Consider the following 23,570-nt stretch of genomic DNA (forward strand, 5'->3'; position numbering starts at 1 on the left):
TTCACTCTGCTTCTTTACACAAAGACTTTGCAACTCCTCATTAATAAAGTTTCCATAAACTCTGAAATGAACATACTTAATGCTTAATGTCTGCTACCATAAATCTTAAATACTTTATAGAAAAGTTTTATACTTGCCAAATAGTCCTTTTTTTGGCATATATAAGCAAAATCCCCAAAGTAAGCATATTTAAAACATTAAAACTTTTAACAAAACTTAACACTTTCTGCAATGTTCATTTTGACAGGTGCCTTGTATAGAATAATTGAATTCCTCCTCCTACACATCTCTTGAACAATAAATATCCAGAATTATTTTGTTTTTGGTATGTCTATCTTGATTTTATTCTTAAATGTGTGCTTATGTAAGAAATACATGATTCTAAAATTTCACAACAATTCTTTTGAACTTATTTTTTGTTGAATTGTCTAGTTTAATAAAATCAATAAAAATTATACTTTATATAAAAAAATGTTTTATGCTCAATTTAGCATCACATACACTAACATTGGAACAATACAGAGAAGATTAGCACACCCCAGGCGCAAGGATGACATGAAAATTCGTGGAGCGTTCCATATTTTTTACAACAGATGCTGAAAGGTATGTGGCCACAAGGGAACCGTACTACATTCTTGGTGGGAGTGTAAACTTGTTCAACTACTTTGGAAAGTAGTATGGAGTTTCCTCACAAGACTCCACATAAACTCCTCTATGACACAGTAATCCCACTTCTGGGGATTTACCCAAATGATCATAAACAAGACCATACTAAAACTACCAGCACAACTATGGTTATTGCAACATTATTTACGATAGCTAAGATATGGAATCAACCCAGATGCCCCATTAGATGAATGGATCAAGAAAATGTGGTATATATACACAATGGAATTCTATGTCTCCATCAGAAAGAATGGCATCTCCCAATTTGATAGTAAATGGAAAGACTTGGGAAAAAAAATATTGTGTAAAGTAAGCCAAGTCCAAATAAATATAGGTCCCATGATTTCCCTTATTTTCAATAACGAATATATGTCTTGGATAAGCAGAAAAGTTCAAAAGATATGTGCATATATCCAGATAAGATGATGTTAAAGAAATTGAACCACAAGGTAGGAACACAAGTGGTTTTTTTTGTTTCTTGCTATTGTTTCTAACGTACTTATAATGTGCGATGTCATTTTTTTTTGTTTCTTTGTATGTTTCTCCCCATGCTATAACCCCTGTTTTCTCTGTATTTGAAGTTGGTGCACTTACATCTTGTATGTATGCTTCTCTAATTTGGGGAGGGGAAGGGAAAAAATGCTCAAATAGGGATACAGGTTGACCCATTGTAACAATGAGATGCACAAGACACTATGTTGAAAAATGAACTTTACAATTTAGGCGTAGGAAGGAAGGGTGAGGGGAGTGTACTTGTGGAGGTGGGAGGGAAGGGATGGTAAGGGAAATACAAAGGAGGAGTTAACAATGATTGTTAGGAAATATACTAGTTTCCTTGTTCATGTAAATGTGACCCCTCTGCACAGTATTATTACAATAAAAAACATATAAAATGCTCTGAGATGGAAGAGTTTATTTCCTCTATTTTACCCATATAATATCGTTAACAAAGAAATTAATGCCGAACACTGATATGAAGGTAATTTGAATAAATGTGTGTGTGTGTGTGTGTGTGTGTGTGTGTGTGAGTGAGTGCGGCACCGCACAAACACATGCGTGCGTGCAAACACACGCCATGCATGTATATTGGCGTGCTGAGAGTTTAAAATCAGGTCTTCAAGGTCTTGCTAGGCTTTTACTATCTAGCTACAATATAAGCTACATTTCAATTCCTGGCTCTTTGCTAATTCATTAAACTTTTTGAAAAATAATTTCATGACGTGTTTTTTTTGGGCCCTGATTGGCGCCCAAGTGTTATCCACAGATCTCAGTCTCCTGAGCAAATATTCAGAGTAGATAGGATTATAGGTGTGACCACCCAGAACAAAGCTTTTAGAATAATTTTTAAAATAAAAGAAAATTTACTTTATGGGTGCCTGTTGTATCATCTCCTAATTTGAAAGCCTTTTGGGTGATTTTATGATAATTTAATTTGTTTGGGGATTGTTAAAAGATAGAAAGTGATGATATTTAAAAGTTTTAGTACTTTTTAAAAAAGAAACTGGAACTGTGGGACAGAAGAAATTTGGCTGTTTTCGGACATCAATTTATAAGCTCAGCTCTGTGCATGATATCCCAATGTCACCAACGCAGTCTGTGTTGAAGACAAAATGTGACAGAAAACAATCACCATGGGCAATATTTGCTACTCTCTTATTTCTTGGGCAATATGAATATTGAATTGAGAGTATAAAGAATGGAGAGATTTTACCCACCTTTTTGGTATTGCTGAAAGACTTTTGGAAACTTTGACTCATTTCCTTCCTCACTGTGTGTGTCTTTGGGCCATGCACTCACTGTCTTTAACTACAATTTTTCCCAACACTACAATGGTAATAACATTAGCATTATAGCAAATGTTATCTTAAGAATTAAGAGAATAAAACTTGTGAAACACTTAACATAAACCTATGAATGATCTTTGAGTTTAGCCACCATTCTTTTTAAAATACTAAAAAGAATGTGATAAGTAGTACAGAAACCATTACAAGTAGTGTGAGCAACCAGAAATAATATCTACTGACCATGCTCTGCGTCCAAGGAAGCCAGGTGTATAACTTCTTATGCTGTAAATCAAACTGGTTATCTTATGTCATGATAGTGTAAAAATATCAGGGACAGAACGATGAGGGAATGTTGTAGACTGAGGTGAAATCCATATGAAAATGTGCAAAACTGATAAAACATGGAAGTATCTGAGCAGTATGTAGTGTTTTACATCATTTAAGTTACATCGCAAAGATAAGGAAGACCTAGAAGAATAAAATGTCTTTTTGATAGTCTATCATAGGTCCTTAGAAGGATGAACACTTTCCTCATTCTGGTAGAGGCATCGTCAGATGAGGGGAACTATATTTTTTGTTTGCTTCCTTCCATTTATTCTTCAGTTTGAAATCTGAAGAACATGAGACTGAAAGAAACCAAGTGAAATTAGCCATGTAGCCTTTAGAAAGAACAATCAAAGAAAAATAAATAAAATATATATAGCCTTGTAAAAGGTCTAACTACATTGAGTTATATAGTCTCAAGCGTTAACAGAAAATGATTTAAAAAATATCATGTTAATAAAAATTTAAAAATGTTTGGAGCTGCTTAATCTTTTTCCTTTCTACTACTATGAATTAATTATTGATTTTCTATAGAGAGATTAAAGATCAGATTAACAAGAAACTTGATTAAAAATGGACAAAAGTTCTGAATAGACATGTTTTCCAAAAAGCCCTGAAAATCGCCTGTGGATTTACAAATTTGTATTTAATACAACTTCTATGTTGGCTTAATGTTTTGTGAGCAGAAGTCATTAGAGAAATGCAATTCAAAATTGTTATGATATTACTTCTTAACTATTATAACTCTCATCAAAAATATCCAAGAAACCAGGTGGGGTGGTAAAGGCTCGTAATTCCAAGTGATTGGAGGATAGAGTAAAAGGATTTGAGTCTAAGGCCAGTCTTGGGTACTGCACACAGTAAAAACCTGCCATTTAAATAAACTCAAAAGGTAATAATGTTGGCTGGCGACACTGTGGAGAAAAGGAAATTTTCTTCACTCTTGGTCAAAATACAGGTTAGTGTTCTTATTGTAGAAAGTAGTATGCAGTTTTCTAAAGACATTCAAAGTTAAAATATCATCTGACCCACCAATCGCGTGATTATTTCTCTCTGGGTAACTCATAAATATATCTGTAGTTCATTGTTATTCACATTATTCACAACAACAGCCAAGATATAAATCGAAGTCCAGTGTTCAACTACAAACTAATAAAGCAACTGTGGTACATGCACAAATATCTTTTTCTGTTGATCCCAAAGTATTTTTTATTATTTTCCTGTTTCCATTTGATTAACCTCCAAATTGGAAATCCAGATATATGATTTAATTTAACCAAAACTACTTATTGAGTATAAGGAACTTCTACTCTCTACATTCTTCCCTCTAAGATCACCAAATATGGTGAGTCTGAAATAGTCTCTTTTTGATCTATGTTAATATTCTTTACAATGTGAGTGAAATGTTTAAAAAGTAGTATTCGTTTTAGCTTAATTGCTCTGAAGAGACAATAAATGATATTATCAAAGCTTAAAAATGATTTGATTTAAAATTTAGAATTCCGGAAATGGTTTTGACCACTCTGGTTACTGGAGCTTTCACTACAACCTTATGAGACAATTTATACTGATAAAGCAAAAATCTGAGGTTAGACATTTATGAATAAAAAAATCATGTCATTCTGAATATGTAGAGCTACATATAAAACATAAAAAATTTATACCTGAATATGCTAGTACATTTAATTGCAGGGTAAGTACTAGTTCTGAAATGAGATAAAATATCACTTATTTTGAAATATAAACCTAAGTATTTATTTGAATAAAAGAAAATGTTTAAAATATCACTCATTCAAGAAATAAGATGTAGAGTTAGTTGTTTTTCATGCCAATTAAGTTCTCTAAACTTACTACAAATATAGATTAGTAAAACTAATTCATTGCTTTGTAGGGAAATAGCAATCCCGTTTCTTAAAACTCATGAAAATAACTTTTTCTAAAACAATTGCTAAGTAACTGTTTTATATTGTTTTGTCATGGAATCTTATTCGATAAATTTTTATTCATTAAGTTAAATAATTGGACAAAAATATAAATTATGCATAAAAAATGTTTATCTAACACGAGTTTATTTTTTCAGAAGACAGATCATGGCTCTCTTAAAGAACACTAGAAGGCAGTGTTCTTTATTAATTTTTAGTTATTTTGTTAATGGATATTAATTGTCAGAAGTGACAATTCCATAATATATTTAACATATTTGATTATACTCCCTCTATTTCCTTCTCATTACTCCTTCCTCCAAAGATCTTCTGTTATTCACATAAAATTACATCTTCATATATGCACATATAAACTAACTTGGAAGATTTAAGCTAAACTGCAAGTTAATTCAAGATGTACAGCGAATTAATAGGATTAACAAAAACCTGAATATCTTTTTTTAACTTTTGAATTGAGCTATTATTTTTATTATGGTTAAGGTTAGGATCCCAGACAGAATTAGAATTAGGATTAGAGAAATAGAAAACTTAGGTTCATCAAATGATGACCCATTGCAACAATGATACTCACAAGACACTATGTTGAAAATGAAGTTTACACCAAGGGGAGGGAGGAGAAAAGGAATTGGGGAGGGACGGGGTAGTGGGAGAACAAGAAAGAAGTGGGTTACAATGCTCATCAAGAAACGTAATCCTTACCTTATACATGTAACTAATCCCTCTTTAAAGCATCTTTGCAACAAAATAAAATTTTTAAAAAATAATAAAAAATAAAACCTGACAGGAAATAGAAAAACATTTAAAAATTTATATTCAAAATGCAAGTAAAATTTAGACCTACACACTGAGCAAGAGTTAGGATAAATATGAAAAAAGTGGCTTGCTATTAACACGATGATTCGGTTATATGTAGGCTTAGGATTAGGCAAGGTGTGCCAGTTAGAGCGGGGTTAGGATGAGAAAAACATGTAAGACATTGTGTAAAACTGCCACATATTTTAAGAAGAATGAATGGCAAGAATGATTGAAGACCAGTCTCTGTTACTTTAAACGTTCAGATATAATTTGGTTTAAAGTGTGAGATACTTTTTTGTTCCAGTTAGGGTTAGGGAAGGATAAGCTTTAAGGTAAATTTTAGTTTTCCAATTAGAAGTAGAAGCCAAAAAAATGTGCGATTGAATAGAATCTAAACAATTTTCCTTACATTAACCATTTGGTGTTAAATTCCGAATGTGATTTGGATTAGGTTTCGGGTTAACCGGTGTTGAGGATAGAGAAATGGGTTAAGCTAGTGGCTCGCACCTAGTATCCTAGCCACTCAGGAAGCTGTTTTCTGAGGACCGCAGCTCAAAGGTAGCCCAGGCAGGAAAGTCCATGAGACTTTTATCTGAAATTAACCACCATAAAACACAAAAGCGGTGCTATGGCTCAATTGGTTGAACGCAGACGTTGAGCTAAAAAACTCAGCAATCATGCCCTGGCCCAGAGTGCAAGCCCCATGACCGACAAAAAGAAAAAAAAAGAAATGTTAAATATTAAGTAAAGGTGAACCTATTTTTCAGATTCCAGGAATTCAGGAAAAGCTGGGATAATGGACGTACAATGTATTTCTTAATATCAGGATTTGAGATCAATGGGCATAATGATTCCTGTTATGGAACAAAATACATTCAAAGTTAAGAGTGAAAAAATCCGTAGGGTTTACCAAAAACCTGCAATTTATTTCAAGAATTACTAGTGGAATTTCAGTTAGGCTTGCACAAAACGAGCATTTTTCATACATTTTAGAATTGGGATACGATTAGGGTCAAGGTTATGGTTAGGATTCCAGCCATGGTTAGGCTTGGAGTGAAGGAGAAAATAAATGAGGGTCAAATTGAAGGTAAATTTTAATATAAGCCTGATAAGAATTAGAATGAATGTAAACTAAAGTATTGCTTTTAATATTAGAATCTACTTACAATTAGGCTGATAGTGATTCTCAATGTTCCAGGTAAGAAAAATTAAGTTTTGGGTTAGAAAATGACAAAGATATTGGAAAAATTGTAACCTATGTTTGGAAGGATGAATGAAAACTAGTGTACTTGTGTGTTAGTATTGTCATATAATTTGGATTAAGATTAGGGTCAGTATTTTCTTTTGATTATATTTACTGATTATATTTACTGTTATGAATAGGAAAGCTTTTAATATAAAATTGTGTTCACTAACAAGTAAAAGCAAATATGTGAGGCTGAATAGTAACTAGAACATTATCATTATATTTATTCCTCAGAGATCATTCTTGTAGTGATTAATGAGAGTTTTCCAGTCAGGTTTATGTTGAGAGTTAGCGTTAAGTAATGGACTAGATGGTAAGAAAAGCTGAAACTGTTTTCAGATACAGTGGTTCAGGAAAAGGTAGAATCAAAGGAAACTACAGTATTTTCCTGGTAAGAGAATTTGAAGACAAGTAATGTAATGGTTCATGTTAGGGAACAATATAACTTTCGAGGTAGAGTCAGAAAATTTGCGTGCATTAGGGCAAACTGAAACTCATTTCCAGAGTGAAAACTGGAATATTCATTAGAATGATTAAAAACTAGAGTATTTCACTTAATATAATTTTTTCCAAGTTTTTCCATTTCCTAACAAATGGGGCAATGTCATTCTTTCTGATGGAGGCATAGAATTCCATTGTGTATATATACCACATCTTCTTGATCCATTCATCTACTGAGGGGCATCTGGGTTGGTTGCATATCTTAGCTATGGTAAATAATGCTGCAATAAACATAGTTGTGCTGGTAGCTTTAGTGTGGTCTTGTTTGTAAACATTAGGGTAGATGCCCAAAAGTGGGATTGCTGGGTCATAGGGGAGTTCTATGTGAAGTCTTTTGAGGAACCTCCATACTGCTTTCCAAAGTGGTTGAACAAGTTTACATTCCCAACAACAATGAAGTAAGGTTCCTTTCTGTCCACATCCCCTCCAGCATCTGTTGTTGTTAGAGTTCTTGATTTTTGCCGTTCTCACTGGAGTGAGGTGATATCTAAATGTTGTTTTGATTTGCATTTCTTTTATGGCTAGGGATGTTGAACATTTCTTCATGTGTCTATTGGCCATCCTTCTTTCTTCTTCAGAGAAGTTTCTCTTTAAGTCTTTCGCCCACTTATTTATTGGGCAGTTGTTTCTTTGAGGATTTGTTGTTGGGGGGTTTAATTTTTTGAGTTCCAAGTATATTTTAGATATGAGTGAAGTAAGCCAGGCCCAAAGAAACGTACGTCCCATGGTTTCCCTTATTTGTAATATCTAGTATATGTATGAGTCAAGCGGAAAAGGTCAGATAATGTGATGTCAGGAAAATGAACCCTTAGATGTGTATTTTAATGTTTTTTTCTTTCATGCATGTGTTTCTAACACATTTATAAGATTATCTCTTTGTTGCTTTGTATGTCCCTCCCCCACAATATAACCCCTGCTTTCACTATATTTGATGTCAGTATAACTTGTGGAGGAGATGGGGAAAAACCAGTTGTTTAAGGATACAGGTGGACCTGTTGCAACAATGAGAAGTACAAGTTGTCATGTCCAAAACGAGCATTACAACGTTGGTGCGGGGGGGGGGGGGGGAGGGAAGGGGGGGAAGGAGAAGGATTGGGATTAGGGGGGGAGGGGGGAGGCTGGGAAGGGATGTGAAGGGTAAACAAAGGAGGAGGCTGCAATGCTTGGTAAGAAATGTACGCATTATCCTGCCCATGTAACTGTAACTCCTCTGTACAGTATGTTCACAAATAAAATTAAATTAAATTAAAAAAAAAAACTAGAGTATTTTTCTTAAACATTAGAATTGGATTATCATTAAGGTGAAAGTTAGGTTTTTAATTCCAGCTAGGCTTACTGTAAACATTAGGGAAATGGAAAGTTTAGGGTCAAAGTGAAAGTAAATCTTAGAATAACAAGTAGAGTTAGAATTAGGATGAATGTGAAATAGAAAACTGCTAATAATATTACGATTAGAGTATGATTTGGGTGAGGGTTAACATCAATATTCCAGTTAGGGTTAGGGTTACAATAAAGACAAGATAATGAGTGAAAATACAAACTATTTTTAGAAAGATGAGTTGAAGTTAGGATGAATAAAAACAAATGTATTTGTGTGGCTTTTAGACTCTAAAGGCCATTAGTTCTAGGTTTAGGTTTACTTTTCTAATTCCGTTTAGGCTTAGGGTTAGGGAACGGTAAGCTTTAAGGTAAAACTGAGTTTCTACTAACACTTTCAAGTAAAGTAAGTGCGAAATTTAACAAAAACTACAGAATTTCCCTAATTTTCCTATTCAGGGTTCAATAGGGTTAAATTTCGAGTTAGGTTTCTAGTAAGGTTTAGATATATCATTAGGGTTTGGAAGGAGAATAGATTTTAAGTAAACCCGCAGCTTCTTTTTGGATATACAGGAGTTCAGTAAAAGTTAAGATCAATGGAAACTATGGTATTTTTCATGGTATGAGAATTTGAGGTTAATGATTCCTAATAGGGAACAAGATAGATTTCAGAGTCCAGGTTAGGAAATCTGTAGGATTTGGAGCAAATTGCAAATCATTTCAAAGACAATGGGTATCTGTAAGGATGTATCTAAACTGGAGTAATTTCCATTAATTTTAGGATTGGGTTACTATTATCAGCACGGTAACTCTGAGGGTTTTGACCAGGATTAGAGTTAAGATTAGGGAAATTGAAGGTTGAGAACTTGAGAGACTTACTTCATTTGTGTATATATATGAACTATTCTAAGGCTTTAACTCAAGGCTTGGGTTCTGTTCTTGAGTTTATTCTGTAGGCTACGAGCCACGAATCCACTTCCAGCTTTCTTTGGCAGTGAATTGGAGACCAGAATTGCACAGACTTTCCTATCCAAGCTGATACTGAACTGAGATCCCCAGACCTCTGACTTCTGATTAAAGTTAGAATTAAAGGCATGAGCTACTAGTGCCGGGGAAAGTGCTTGACTTTTATTGATTGTTTTTACTTATGTTCAAGATCAAGTCTTGAATTCAATATCTGAGAGCATTGGTCACGAGGTAGTCAATGCCACTTGAACCATATCAACTAAAATGATTATGTTAAATAGCTGGAAATCATTAAATTTTCTTCAGATGATAGGCATCATTACTGTTGTTATAAAACTCATCCTAACGAAAAAATATTTATAGACCCTAGAGTTGATCTGTGCACATTCTCATGCTTTGCCTCTAATTGCATATCATTTTAGGGACATGATTTTTAATCATTATTTTGAGTTATTATTAAATAAAGCAGTTAATGCGTACAGTATACTTTGATCAATGCCAACCCTTTCAACACTCTCATCCATCCCACCTCTATGAAAATCTTTCTTCACTTTTCTTAATTTTGTAGGAAATTTACTGGATTCCTCTCTACTGTTCCTCCAATTCCTCTTCTTCATTCTATCTTTTCTCCCTTTACTTCTCTTTTGACTACCCACTTCCATATTTTCCATCAACTCTACTCCTAGGCATTTACCTGAAAGATTACAAACCAGGATATACTTAAAGTTTCAGCACAACCATGCTTACTGAATCAGCCCAGATACCCTTCAAGTGAGAAATGAATGAAGAAAATGTAATACACACACACACTCACACACACACACACATTGGAAATTCTACTTACCCATCAGAAAGAATATTCTACCATTTGTATCTCTCATCTCTCATTTCTCTTATTTCTTCTGCCTGATATCAAATTGTCGCCTTACTGTCCCTGTACTGCAGTAACTGACAAATGCAAACTGATGTAAAAGATTTTCAGGGTTATTGTCTAACCATAGATTTCTGAATACAAGTTCTTTGCTCCTTCTCTTTGTATATTCATGCCTTTGAGTAGTGATTGTGCAGATTCATTTGTACCATTTGCTACACAGAAAAGAGATGAACTACTTGCACATATATTTACATACATGTATATACATACATACATGGATATATGCATTTTATGTTTTCAAGAATTATGGAGCTAACAAAAATCACATGCATTTTCCTTTCTTTTCAATTATTTCAAGCCTAAATAACTTTGTCTCTTTTGAATACCTGATTTTAAAGAAATGTCACCATCTCTGATCTGTCAGTGGCCTTGAAATTAGATGTTTAAATAGGACAAACTTATTTAGGCTTTTTGGTGGAAGAGAGGAGTATTACTAGGGTTCTATCCAGGCGTTCTCTGCTTGCTAGACAGGACTTTTGTTGTATAGCACCAAGAAGCTCAACCACTGTTGCCATACTTCTAGTCCATATTATTTGCTTGAATTCTTGAATTTTTGCATTGTCAGGACTAGCTCAAAAATCAAAAACAGGCACAAATCCTTCTCTGTGACTGAGCCCAGCTGGAGGCAGGAACTTTTATTTCCCCAGATACGTTCAAAATCACATTTGTTATAAAAATTACTAGATGAGACCTTCATGGGTGAGGTGATATTGGGTTTCTGGTGGAGCTCTGTCTGGTTTAAGGGAGGAGTTGGTATTGGTACAGCCTGTATGGTGGAACAGGACAGGGCTTTGAGGGTGAAGGCCAGTATGTGTAGGGCTTTGAGACATCAGGGAGGGAACAGGAAGGACTAGACTTGTTAGGGGAGGGGTCTCTTGTGGAGTAGGTGGGACTTAGGACGGACGCTGGCAGGTGGACAGGTTTTCACTGGAAGTAGGTTGGGTCACTGGGGAGGAGGCTGTTTGGGGCGGGGCTTTGAGAAGGAAGAATGAGGCTACAAAGGAGGAGGTTACTTAGACGAGGGGATTTGGTGGAACACTGTGAGCCCTTGTGGGATATGTAGGGTGAGGTTTCCCATAAGGCAGGGCAGGGAATGGAGGCAAGAGGTTGACAGAAATTGGGGATACTGGAGCAGGAATGCGGAGCTATGAGGGAGTGGCTTTTCAGGGTGTGGCTTTGAGAGGGCAGGGTGGTACTCAGAAGACATAGGTTAGCAAGGGGCGGGGTTTCTCATGGAGAATGGCAGGCCTTTGGGAAAGTGTGTTAGGGTGGAGGTGGGGTTTCCAGCAGAGAAGGATGTAGTCACAATGTATGGAGGCGTTATTAAGGACCAGGGCTTTGTGAGAGCAGTGATAAGATCCAGTGCACTAGACTAGGTAGGATGGGGTTTCTGGTGTAGCCAGTCAACACTTGGTAAAGAAGATTAAGATTGGATGGGTATTTCAGTGTTGTAAGGCAGGACATGGATTATGGACAGGATTTCCAGCAGGGCAAAACAACCTTCCAAAAGGGACTATGGAGGGACTGGGTTTTACAGTTGAGTCTAGTGAGCCTTTCAGAGGGAGGCCAACTGGTGCAGTGGTTTCCAGTGGAGCAATGTGGGTGTCCAGAAATGGCATAGTGTGGTGGCGGTTTTCTAGTGGGGTTTTTCAGGAGCAGGGCAGGGTTTGGAGCCATGGGGCTTGTTGGAGGAGGGGCTTTGAGAAAGAGTGGAAGAGCTACAATGGTGTAGGGTAATTTTGGGCAGTGTATCTGGTGGAGTAAGATGTGTAACTAAGGGAGGAGCCAATAGGGGGCAGGATTATCTGGAGAGCAAGGCAGGGCATTGAGAGAGTAGATGTGGGAGGTAGAGAGGCTTGTGGTGGAGCAGGGCTGTCTTTTTTTTAATTTAATTTAATTTTATTTGAGAACATATTGTACAGAGGGGTTACAATTACATAGGCCTGATAATGCATACATTTCTTGCCAAGCATTGCATCCTCCTCCTTTGTTTACCCTTCACCTCCCTTCCCAGCCCCCCTCTCTCCCCCACCCAATCCTTCCCCGCCTCCCCTGCACCACACTGACATTGTAAAGCTCGTTTTTGACATGACATTTTGTACTTTCAAGGCAGGAAATGGGCTGTGTGAGAAGCTTCTGGCCAAGCAAGGCAGGGCTTCAAGGGCAGTTATAGGGAGCTGAAGGGTTTTTGGTATAGCATGATGGGCTTTGTGGGAAGAGGTAGGTTCAGGTCTGTGTCTGAGGGATTAGGTCTCTTACAAGTAGGCTAGTTATAGGCTGAGTATCTGATGAAACCGGGTGGGGGGGCGCTGGAGTGAGAAGGCTGGTTGGGGGTGGGCTATAAAAGGGAAGGGAGGAGTTTGGAAGTACTAGGATATGGGAGCAATGCGACTATGAGGGACTAGAATAGTTAGGGGCGGACTTCATCTGGTGGATGAGGTGGGGATTTGAGGGAGGAGCCTGGTGTAGGCTGGGTTCTATTGCAGCAAGGTGGGACATAGAAGGAGATATTGATGTGGCCTGGTTTCTGGTGGTGCAGAGAAGGGATTCCAGGAAGGGGTGGAGTAGAAGAGGGATTTCCCTAAAGCAGAGGAGGGCTATCAGGAAGGAGTCTGGTTTCAGTCAGGCCTTTGAAAGTTTTTAGCAGGGCTTCCAGGGGGTAGGTTAGTTAAGGTTGAGCTTTTTAAGGATAAGGATTACTAGAAGTGGGTTTCCAGTTGATCTAGTCAAGTTTTATGGGAAGGAGGGATAGCAAATGGGCAAGACTTAGTGAAGAGTGGGGCTACAAAAAATAAAAAGTTACTACTAATAAATAAAATATAAGAACACCATTTTCTTTCAGTGTAGAATTATATTATTTTTATGCGTGTGAGAGATACTGGAGAAAGTAACCAAGTTTTAATTCCTTCCTAGGGAAATTTTGCTTTATACCAGTTGATTGAAAATAAAACCATAGGTCAAATCAGGCTCAGAGGCACACAGTAGACTAAGACACATGAACCAAGAACTTGATTCCCCAGGACCACCATTAAGGACCACAAGTAAAAAGTTTAAAATATCTCACTTGGTCATAATGGACAATATTGTCTTAAAATTGTGAATGAATAGAACTTTTATTCTAACCATTTTAGAAATCCTAAAACTAAGTAAGTAGTAATGTTTTAACTTTATACAATATTGAAAAGTATACTAAAAATAATTAGGAAAATATAAAATTGTACACAGAATGTTCGTTCTCCAGCATCAATTCTAATCTGACAGAATTTAAAACCAGAAAATTGCGATATAGAGAGATTGCAGCATCGTTTCTTTTCAATCATCAAAATGGTTACTTAAGCAATGTGTCTTTATCATCGGATGCATCAGTGTTAAAAACATATCTAAGAATGTGAAGCATTACTATACAGACCCTGAAGAAACTCAGAAGGATCTGTGAAATGATGTTGGAATAAAATTAATGACTAATTACAGTAGGATCTTCACTAGGCGATAAATACTTTCCAGAAGAAAAAGGCTACATTGAAAAATAAACAGTGAAAAGGAAGCAGGCAGGTAGACTTTGAAGTAAAACTTATCCAATTAACAACATATATGGAGGCATGATTGCAATCTTCTTTTACCTAAGTTATAGTTACTGACCTATGTTCTTCCCTAATGCCAAATAGCAAAGCCATGAAAATGCAGTAATCATTTTCAAGACATTAGACTTTACAGAAAGAATTCAATGAATGTATTGCTAGAAAGTAAAGATTGATATTTGAGCTAAAGAGTGAAGAAAATATCCCCAATCTCTGACCCTCTGCGGTGAGAGGGGTACAAGACGAAGCACAAGGAGAATGGACAGAATTTCAGTAGTGCATACCAGTATTTCCCAAGATGCAATGATGAATGTAACAGGGGAGAAAATCAACATGATCATCACAGGACTTAGCATGGGAGAGTAGAGAGAAGAACAATGAAAATGCAAGGAGATTTACAAAGGATGTCCTTGCATATTTGGCAGAAGAGTGCATGGCATTGATGTCTAAACTATGTGGAGGTATTATAGGAAAATACCTGTGCTCATATGATGCCACAAGAAGTGATGAACTTATGATTTACAGGACATTGAATAATCATAAAGGTGCTGCTTCAGTAGTGCAGAGTTAAACCTTGGTAAATTCTGTTTTGAAACACCTAACATACTGTAAAACTAAGAAAAGAAGATTCAAATTATATATGTGACTTGACCTTTTGCAACAATAGAGTTCAAAAAATCAAATCACAAAATGTGCATGTGAAAGGATAACATTAATAAAATAATATTTAAACAACACCCATTTTATGTGAATATTCTTGGTTATAAGTGATTTGTTTTCCATACAGATTTTGGATGCACAAAACAACAAAAAACAAAAACAAATCAAAGCAAAAAGCACTTGTCAATAAAGCTGGATGCCAGTGCCTCATCCCTATTCCTAGATAGTCACGAGGCTGAGCTTGGAAGATAATGGTTCACAGATGGCTGAGGTAGCAATCCATGAGCTATTTATGTTCAATCAAAGACAGATTGAAACCTTGGTTTAAATAGTACAGACTCAGTCAGTCATGAATGAAGAAACCAAGCAAGAGTTTTGAGGCTCCGAGTCAAGTTTCATTACTGTCTGCGTACACACACACACACACACACACACACACACACACACACACACACACACACACACACACACACAAATGGCATGAAAGAAGAAGAACAAGAGAAAAAAAGGGAATATTAAGAGTTTAAAAAGTTAACCTGTCTGTCAGGACTATCCTAAGCATATATTAATTAATAAAAATGAGGCAAACCTTGGAACCTATTTTTCTTTGAGTCTGGCTTCCTTCACATAATATGATTGTTTTCCAAGTCTTTCCATTTTCTTAAGAAAGGAACTGTCATTCTATCATTCTTTCTGATAGAAGAATAACATTACCACATTTTCTTGATCCATTCATCTATTGAGGGACATCTTGATTTGTTCCATATCTTAGCTACAATAATAATGCTGCAAAAAATATAGTTGTAGATTTAGTGTGTTTTATCTTGAGATCATTTCTACAAGTGCCCATGAGTGGGATTTCTGGCTCCAGATTTATATACCTTTGACCTTACAAAATGATGCTAATTGAAACGAACTCGAAGACATGGAAACAACAAATCTTTTTTTTTTTTTTTTCTGATATCAACCTTGATGTCGGTAGAGTATCTAGATTTTATTTTATTTCACTTGTTTTTTCTATTGGTTTATCCCTAGCAAACTCTGTGTTGATTTTGATACCTTCCATCTTGTATACACATTTATCTGATTTGGAGATGGAAGAAGAAAAAATAAAGTGATGAAAGAAGTACAAGAGTGACCCATTGCAACAATGATATTCCCAAGACACTTTCAGAAATGAACTTTACAACTATGGGGTGGGGAGGAGGTGTGGAGAGTGGGAAGAGAAATGAGAACAAAAATGAAGTGGGTAACAATATTCAACAAGGAATGTATCTTACTCATGTAACTGTAACCACTCTGTGCAGTATTTTTTGAAGTTAAATAAAATTTAAAAATTGAACCTATCCTAGAAAAAATATATTTTTCAAAATAATACATCTGTCACAGTACTTGTGAGGGATTCCAGGGTCATACTGTTAAACCTGGAAAGGGATAGAGTGGGAAGACATCTCAAACAGCAATCAAAGCTGAGAGCTCTGCTCTGGAAAGGTCAATCAAGGGAAGACAGGGGTATGAGTTATTACCTCAAGAGTATTCAAATTCGAGCTGGGGGACACTAAAAGATTAAGACTTTGGAGAAAAGATGTATGTCTGTGTTATGGATGTAATGACTATTGCTCCCTTCTGCTCCCTAACAATAAGGCATTCAATTATCACTATGTTTACAAACAATACCTCATGTTAATAGTTGTAACCAAAGCTAGGTTAATGCCTTAGTTTATGGACATACCTATAGCCACTGACCACCAATCCCCTTGTAGTAGAAGGAATATAAATTGTTAAGCAGGATTTGGTGATCCAGAAGCTGGCAATGAGGCTGGGGGTCCTCTGGTGTCTTCTTTCCTATCACTTCCTGTGATTTCTCAGTTCTTTGGCCAGGTATCCCATCATCTTTCCTGTCCCATGGTTGCGGTTAGTGACAGTAATGATTTTCTGAACACCTCAAAAAAAACTATGGAAAAACACTTCCTCCAAAAAGATTGAGGAAGATTGAGCACCTGGAAAGATACCAAACGTTAGCAGTGACCCTGTGATCTTCTAGCAAGTAAGTACAATTCAGGAGTATCTTTACTTCTGATAATATGAGATGGATAATTGTCTTTTTTGTATATTTGGTATTTGGTATTGTATGCATTTTCAGAAACACATCTGCATTGTGAAATTATGTCATTTATTTCACACGTCACAGACCATGTCACTGGAGTGATGACCCTAATGTCTTATCTCAGTTGCCTGAGTCAGACTTAGATGAGTGTGAATTGCCTAATTATGAACATTTCTCCATGAAACTCAACAACAAAGAATGAAGTGTCAGGGTCAGGCCATTCCATACCTGTAAGGATTTTTGCATATATTAGAGTAATATACACCTACACTGCTCAGCACTCATGGCACAGTGGTATGTTATAATTGTCCTCAAATCAGAAATATGCTAGAGCTTAAAGTAGAATGATGGGCTATTCATTTTCAACGCAAGAGTAATGATCACCCCCTGAAATTATTCTCAGTGGAGAATCCTTCCTATAAATTTTAATGACTTAGCTTCTACTCTCTGTTTATCATTCTCAGGAAGGGTCACACTGTATCGTGCTACAATACTGCAGCAACGTATCTGCCTTGAATTTTACCTCCAATCTTGATACCAAGGTCAACTCTGCAACTCTAATCACATAGTTACTGGACACCCGAACTTTTCAAGCATGGTTAAAAATTCAGCTATCCCTGCTCATTGCCAGTGTTAAAGAACTCACTCCTTTAGATGTATTATGTTTCTTCTTGTATTTCCAAGACTGCCTTAGATGTTGGTTTTTGAAGTAGAGCTTTTAGTTTACTTTTGATTTATGCAGGTGTTAGTGATGCCAGTTGTTAGTAATTTGATGTTTTGACATTGTGGCTATTGAGGAAGTGAATACACATCACTCACAAAAGTTTCTTTATGTGTATAGGTATTGCTATATTGTGAACTTCCTAAAAGCCAGCCATGGGAACACATATCCCTAATCCCATCACTTATGTCACTAAGACAAGCCTTGAAAGGTCCAGACCACTTGGAACATTGTAGTGAGAACATTTCTACAAAGAAAGGAGAGAGAATAGCAAAAAAACAAATGAATCTTCCAACAGTTTTATTACATATTCTTTACACTTAGCCATTAAGAGCACCATAATAGTATTGTAATTTTTATGACTTCTTACCTACACTTTTCCTGTTCTCAGCTGTTTTATTTATGGATCTCTAAGAAGTCATATGAGAACCACATAAGAAATCGATATTAATCATAAAAGAAATCATAAAAAATAGTTTGTTAGGGATATATAATCCAAAGGTAATAATTTCAGGAAAATACTAAGCACATAAAATGTAATGCATTGACTATTGAAAACTTCAGCAGTTGTAGTTTATTTATTCCCTATAAAGATTATAAACGAAGTTACAATAGTATTCCAAATGGAACACAGAACTAGAAATATGAAGGGTAGTACTAAAGAATACTTCTGCTATCACTAATAGGGTAAGAATGAAATTTAGGCAAAACTCCTTCAGAATAAAAGCCACAGGACAACCCCAACATTGCTTTCATTGTTTCATATGAAGATAAGACTTTTTTTAGTAAAGACAAATTTTCACAGATATTAACATCAACTGGGTATATATTTCTTAAGGCCTTCAGGAAGGATGCTGTGACCATGTTGATGGAAGCTGACTTTTTTGGGACCTACTACACAATTTGCAGACACCATTCCAAGCACTGAACCTACAATAGGGTAATTTAAGTGCTCATGAGTGTTCTTAAAGTTAGGAAATGAATTAAGTATTTTATTAAAACCAAAAGTAGGCAAGAAGCCCAAACAAATTTCCCAAGTTCTTAAGACTGATCAGTTGAGACCCATAATTCAACTCCAGAATTCCACCAGCCATATCTGAAGATATTCTTTGTCACATTCATTAATTTTCAAGAGCTATGGACCAGATGAATCCACATTATCTCCCTAATTATGGTAATAAGGGCAATAACATTGATACAGAATATAAATATTTTTAAATGAAAAGGGTGTGGATAATGACAGCATAAGTGATCTTCATACCAAATGTAGATCAGTTTAATTTCTAAAGAAATACCTGAATGAACATCATTCAGCTTCCACTGTTTATTATTCCTGGTGTCAAAGACACCTGTGCTGATGAACACAGGTTTTTATCAATCAGTACCCTCAATACACAGGGAATAGATTGCTATGGATATACAATCCAAAACGAATAATTTTTGTGACAACTTACTTCCTGTTGTACCAAAAAAAAAATCTATTCCCTATTCTAAAACATATAGCAATTTAATGGATATTAGTGTTATCAGTATAAATTAGGTGTGCATAATATATGTAATGTATTTTATTACATAACATAGAAGTTATATATTTATATATCATATATATACGTATATATGTATCATTACTGATAGTCTACCACTACTATAAATAATATATGCATTAAACATTTTAGTATTATACTGTGAAGGATACAAGGAATGTCAACTTTATTTAAATAAATGTATATGTATGTTTTAGTCACATAATTTATTTTTCTGCCATTACTCAGACTGGGTGTTGTCCCTGAGCCATTTCACTAAGACTGGCTTCATATAGCTATCTTCAGATCTCAGCTCCTAAGTAGCTGGAATTACATACATGAGTCAGGTTATAGTTTTTTAACTCCATCCTTGGCATGTTTTTACATAATGATTTTTGAAAGCTCAATTATATTCTGATATTCCATTTCTAAACCAATTCAGAATAAATAACTTCTAATTGGGTAAAACTCTATGTTGCAATCGAAATTGTAAGGACCCTACTTTCTATCCATTTTCAAAGATATTCCTAGTTTAATTCCTGGACAGACAAGTAGAAAAATTAAATTATGTATGCATAATATATGTAATATACTATATTACATAACATATAAATGATATATTTATAATGTATGCATAATTAGTGATATTCTATAATTACTATAAATACTACATGTATAAACCTGGTTTTAATATTATACTGTGAACGATACAAGGAATGACAACATCCCTATCGTAACTGTCTCATTTTTAACAGTATACAAACTATGCTATAAATATAAATCTTCAAGAAAGTACACCTCTGTAATCACCTTCAAATATTCCCCTCATCATTATGATCATCCTCTAAGATTGGCTACACTTATCCACAGCAAACACTTTGTGATACTTTCTGGATAAAGTTGCTTGTCCTCATCCTTATCAGCCTTTCAGCAACTTCAGTGAAGAGCTTTTTCTCTTGTTTTCCCTGTAGACGATATAATCCTTTGTTATGTCCCAGCAAAGAAATTGTGGCTAGCAGGCTTGAGCATTGGTACATACAAAGGTTCTTTGGTTATGAATTTTTCCATTCCTTTCTTGATAAGTGAGCTGTAATAACAAAAACCTTTTAAGGCAATGTGTAAATGAAAACATATTGATTTGAAAATACCACAAATATTCGTTCTTTGAACTTATTTTTAATTCAAATATAATAGGGGTGGTTTTAGTGGTGCACGAGTTTAAATCTAGGTATTTATAAGGTTGAAAACAGAAGATCGTACTTTCATGCTAGAGCAGGTAAATGGACCATGAGACACTTATCTTTAACTAAGAACCAAAAAGCTAAAAGTGGACCTGTGGCTCAAATGGAAGACTTGACAGCCTGAGCACAAAAGAAAAGTAAAAAAAAAAAAAAAAAACCAAGGCCACAAATTTAAGGCATAGTATTAGTACTCATATACTATATATTTATGGTTCCTAAAATATTCTGTGAGTTAATTTGTCAAAACCTGTTCATACGTTACATATGAGGTGTGAAATAGTAGGTCAGTCTGAAATGACTCCAAGATATTTTGACAAGGCAACTAGAAGAATTATCAATTAAACAAATAGTAATGAGGGATAGAATCAAAGCTCACTTTGGGTTCTTTTGAATTTGTTAAAATCAATAGCTAGGAGTTGTCAGTAGACATGATGCTATTAAGGACTTGAATTAAAGAAAGAACAGAGCTGAATATAAAAAAAAAACGAAATAATTACATGTACTCAGTGGTAACACTCATGAGAAAGAAGATTACAGAACTAAGCCCTGGGATACACAAATATGTATAACATGACAAATGAAGAAAAACCATCATAAGTATGTAATGCAGACTAATATGGATATGTATTTTTAATGTTTAAGGGCTATGAAGTGATTGTGTGATGACCTAAAATTTAAGAAATTGTTAAGGTCAACTATCTCTTGGGCATACCAGAGCAGATAGTTTAAGTAAAACAGGGCCACAATAGAGTGTCTTGATTTGCTAACATGAAAACAGGTCAATATTTGGAAAACTATTTTTTGGACATGTGGTTGGAGTGACAATTGCTGCAGTTTGTTCAAGTGTAAGTAGAAGGGACAGTTTTAGCACAATAATAGAAATCTTTCCGGGATCTGGTAGAATTTCCCACTGTCTTCAATTTCCATTTTATTCTGAGAACTAAAATGTCATTACTGGAAGCCATTCCCAAATTGTGTCTTTGGCAAGTTAACAGATATTCAGTCTATCACATGTCTAAATAATAGAGAATGGGACCAGGTCTCTATTGAGCACTCACAGTAGACAGGTTTCTGGACATTCTCAGGAAAAGCCTTCTGCAATTGTGTGATGGATAGGGCTGGATAATTTGCAAAACAACCATCATAGATGGAAATTATTCTGCTAATTTGACCCCTGAGATATTGGATGTTTTATCTGCATTGTATTGATTTTTATGAATCAGTTAATCAGATTCTTCATACTATATGATGTTACTAAATTGTGAAATGCATGTTTATTGCATTTCCTTTGTATAACATATAGTATGTTTTGAATTTGGTATAAATCATTCATGTTTTTATTTTTTTCAATATGGATTACTCCTAGTTCTCAAGAGGGAGGAAATGCTTTGTAACTTTGTAACTTGAAGTCATATGTTGCCATGTGTCATATATTTTCCTTATACAGTGTTGGTAATAAATTATATGTAATTTATTTTTTTATTTTTATTTATTTTCTATTGCAGAGTTTGAACTTGGGTCCTGGGCACTGTTCCTGAGGTCTTTGGCTCAAGGTTATCTCTGTACAACATTGAACCACAGTATCAAATTTAGTCTTGATTGATTAATTGGAGATAAGTATCTCATGGCAACTTTTCTGCCCAAGATGGCTTTGAACTGTGATTCTCAGATATCAGCCTCCATATTGGCCAAGATTACAGGCATGAGCTACCAGCACCTAGCTATATGTAATTTCAACTGTAGTTTTCTTCAAGTGTTTCATCCTGCACTGAAGTTTATTTTTCTGACAAACTTTCTAATAAATATGCAATCTATTTAATTTTGAAAAGTACTGCTGCAACCCCCACTTATTTGTGGCATTTCTGAAATCCAAGTTCCTCTGTGTGTCAGGGTGGATACTTTTTCCTGTAACAAGTATTGTTGTTGAACACATGACATCTGGCTACTAAGAGAACAAAGGATGTGAAGCTACAGTAGCCAGATAAAGAACTCCCAGGACAATTCATGGGCAACTCATGTACTCCCTGTGTAGGTGCATAGGGAACATAGAAAAGACATTATTTTTTTTGGGGGGGGGGGAGTCCGGAGGTGAGGCCTGAACTCTGGGCCTGGGTGCTGTCCCTCAGCTCTTCAGCTCAAGGCTAGCACTCTACCACTTGAGCCACTGTGCCACTTCCCGCTTTTTTCCTTTTGCTTATGTAGTGCTGAGGAATCGAACCCAGGGCCTCATGCATGCAAGGCAAGAGCTCTACCACTGAGCCGTTTTCCCAGCCTGAAAAGAAATTATTATACTTGAAATTTGATTGAGTGTGTGTGCACATAGATGTTGACTTAATTATCTGCTGTTATAGTTTTACACATTCACTAGTATAAAACAATATTTCATATATATATATATATATATGTGTGTGTGTATATATATATACACATATATATGTGTATATATATATATATATATATACATATATATATATATATACATATATATATATGTGCTGATCACAGTTTCCAGAATCCAGAGGTCCACCTCCATGGGCACTGCTTGCCTATGTTGCTCTTTGGGTAATAAGAATGAAACCTGGAATTGTCCAGTGGTAGAGAAATTACTCAGAATTTCAAGCATTCGTCTTTCAATAGGTTGCTTGTTCCTAACTCTAAAATTAGGAAATCTGTTCATATATAATACATGTTACATTATAATATATTTATTATACTATAAAATGTATAATATATTGTACAATATACATTATATATAATACCTGACAGAATTATATATTTATAAGGAAAAAAATAATAAACACATCAATGTCCATACTTTCCTAGTCATGATTAAGTTCAGCAGAGTTAGGTGCATTATATCTCAACAGGAAAACTCTACTGAAGTTCTGATGACCTTGAACTAGATAAGAATCCCTGTTAAAATAAAAACTCTCTCCTCAATTATGAGAAAAGATAAGTTTGGAAGGTTTTTTTTGTTTTTTGGTTTTTTTTTTTGGCAGGTCATGGGGCCTGAACTCTGGGCCTGGGTCCTGTCCCTCACCTCTTCATCTCAAGGCTAGTGCTTTACCACTTGAGCTATAGCACCACTTCTGGGTGAGGAATTGAACCCATGGCGTCAAGCCTGCAAGGCAATCACTCAACCAAGGAGCCCAGGTTTGGAAGTTTTTGAGAAGAGGAATTTGGCATTTGCTTTGCATCCTTGATTAGTAATGAATAGGTATCATTTTCCTCCAAATTTTGTCTCCTTTTATGTTACCTAGACAG

At 35.4% G+C, this 23,570-nt stretch overlaps 1 non-coding gene across 1 annotated transcript; it reads left to right on the forward strand.

Moving 5' to 3' along the window:
• The first annotated feature begins 478 nt into the window (after positions 1 to 478).
• LOC122099199 lies at positions 479 to 585 on the forward strand. Its single transcript, XR_006145869.1, has one exon. It is a non-coding gene; the product is annotated as a U6 spliceosomal RNA (small nuclear RNA).
• Positions 586 to 23,570: the final 22,985 nt, after the last annotated feature.

Source organism: Dipodomys spectabilis, unplaced genomic scaffold (genome assembly GCF_019054845.1).
Source record: "Dipodomys spectabilis isolate Male_0828 unplaced genomic scaffold, ASM1905484v1 ptg000505l, whole genome shotgun sequence".
Classification (NCBI taxonomy): Eukaryota; Metazoa; Chordata; class Mammalia; order Rodentia; family Heteromyidae; genus Dipodomys; species Dipodomys spectabilis.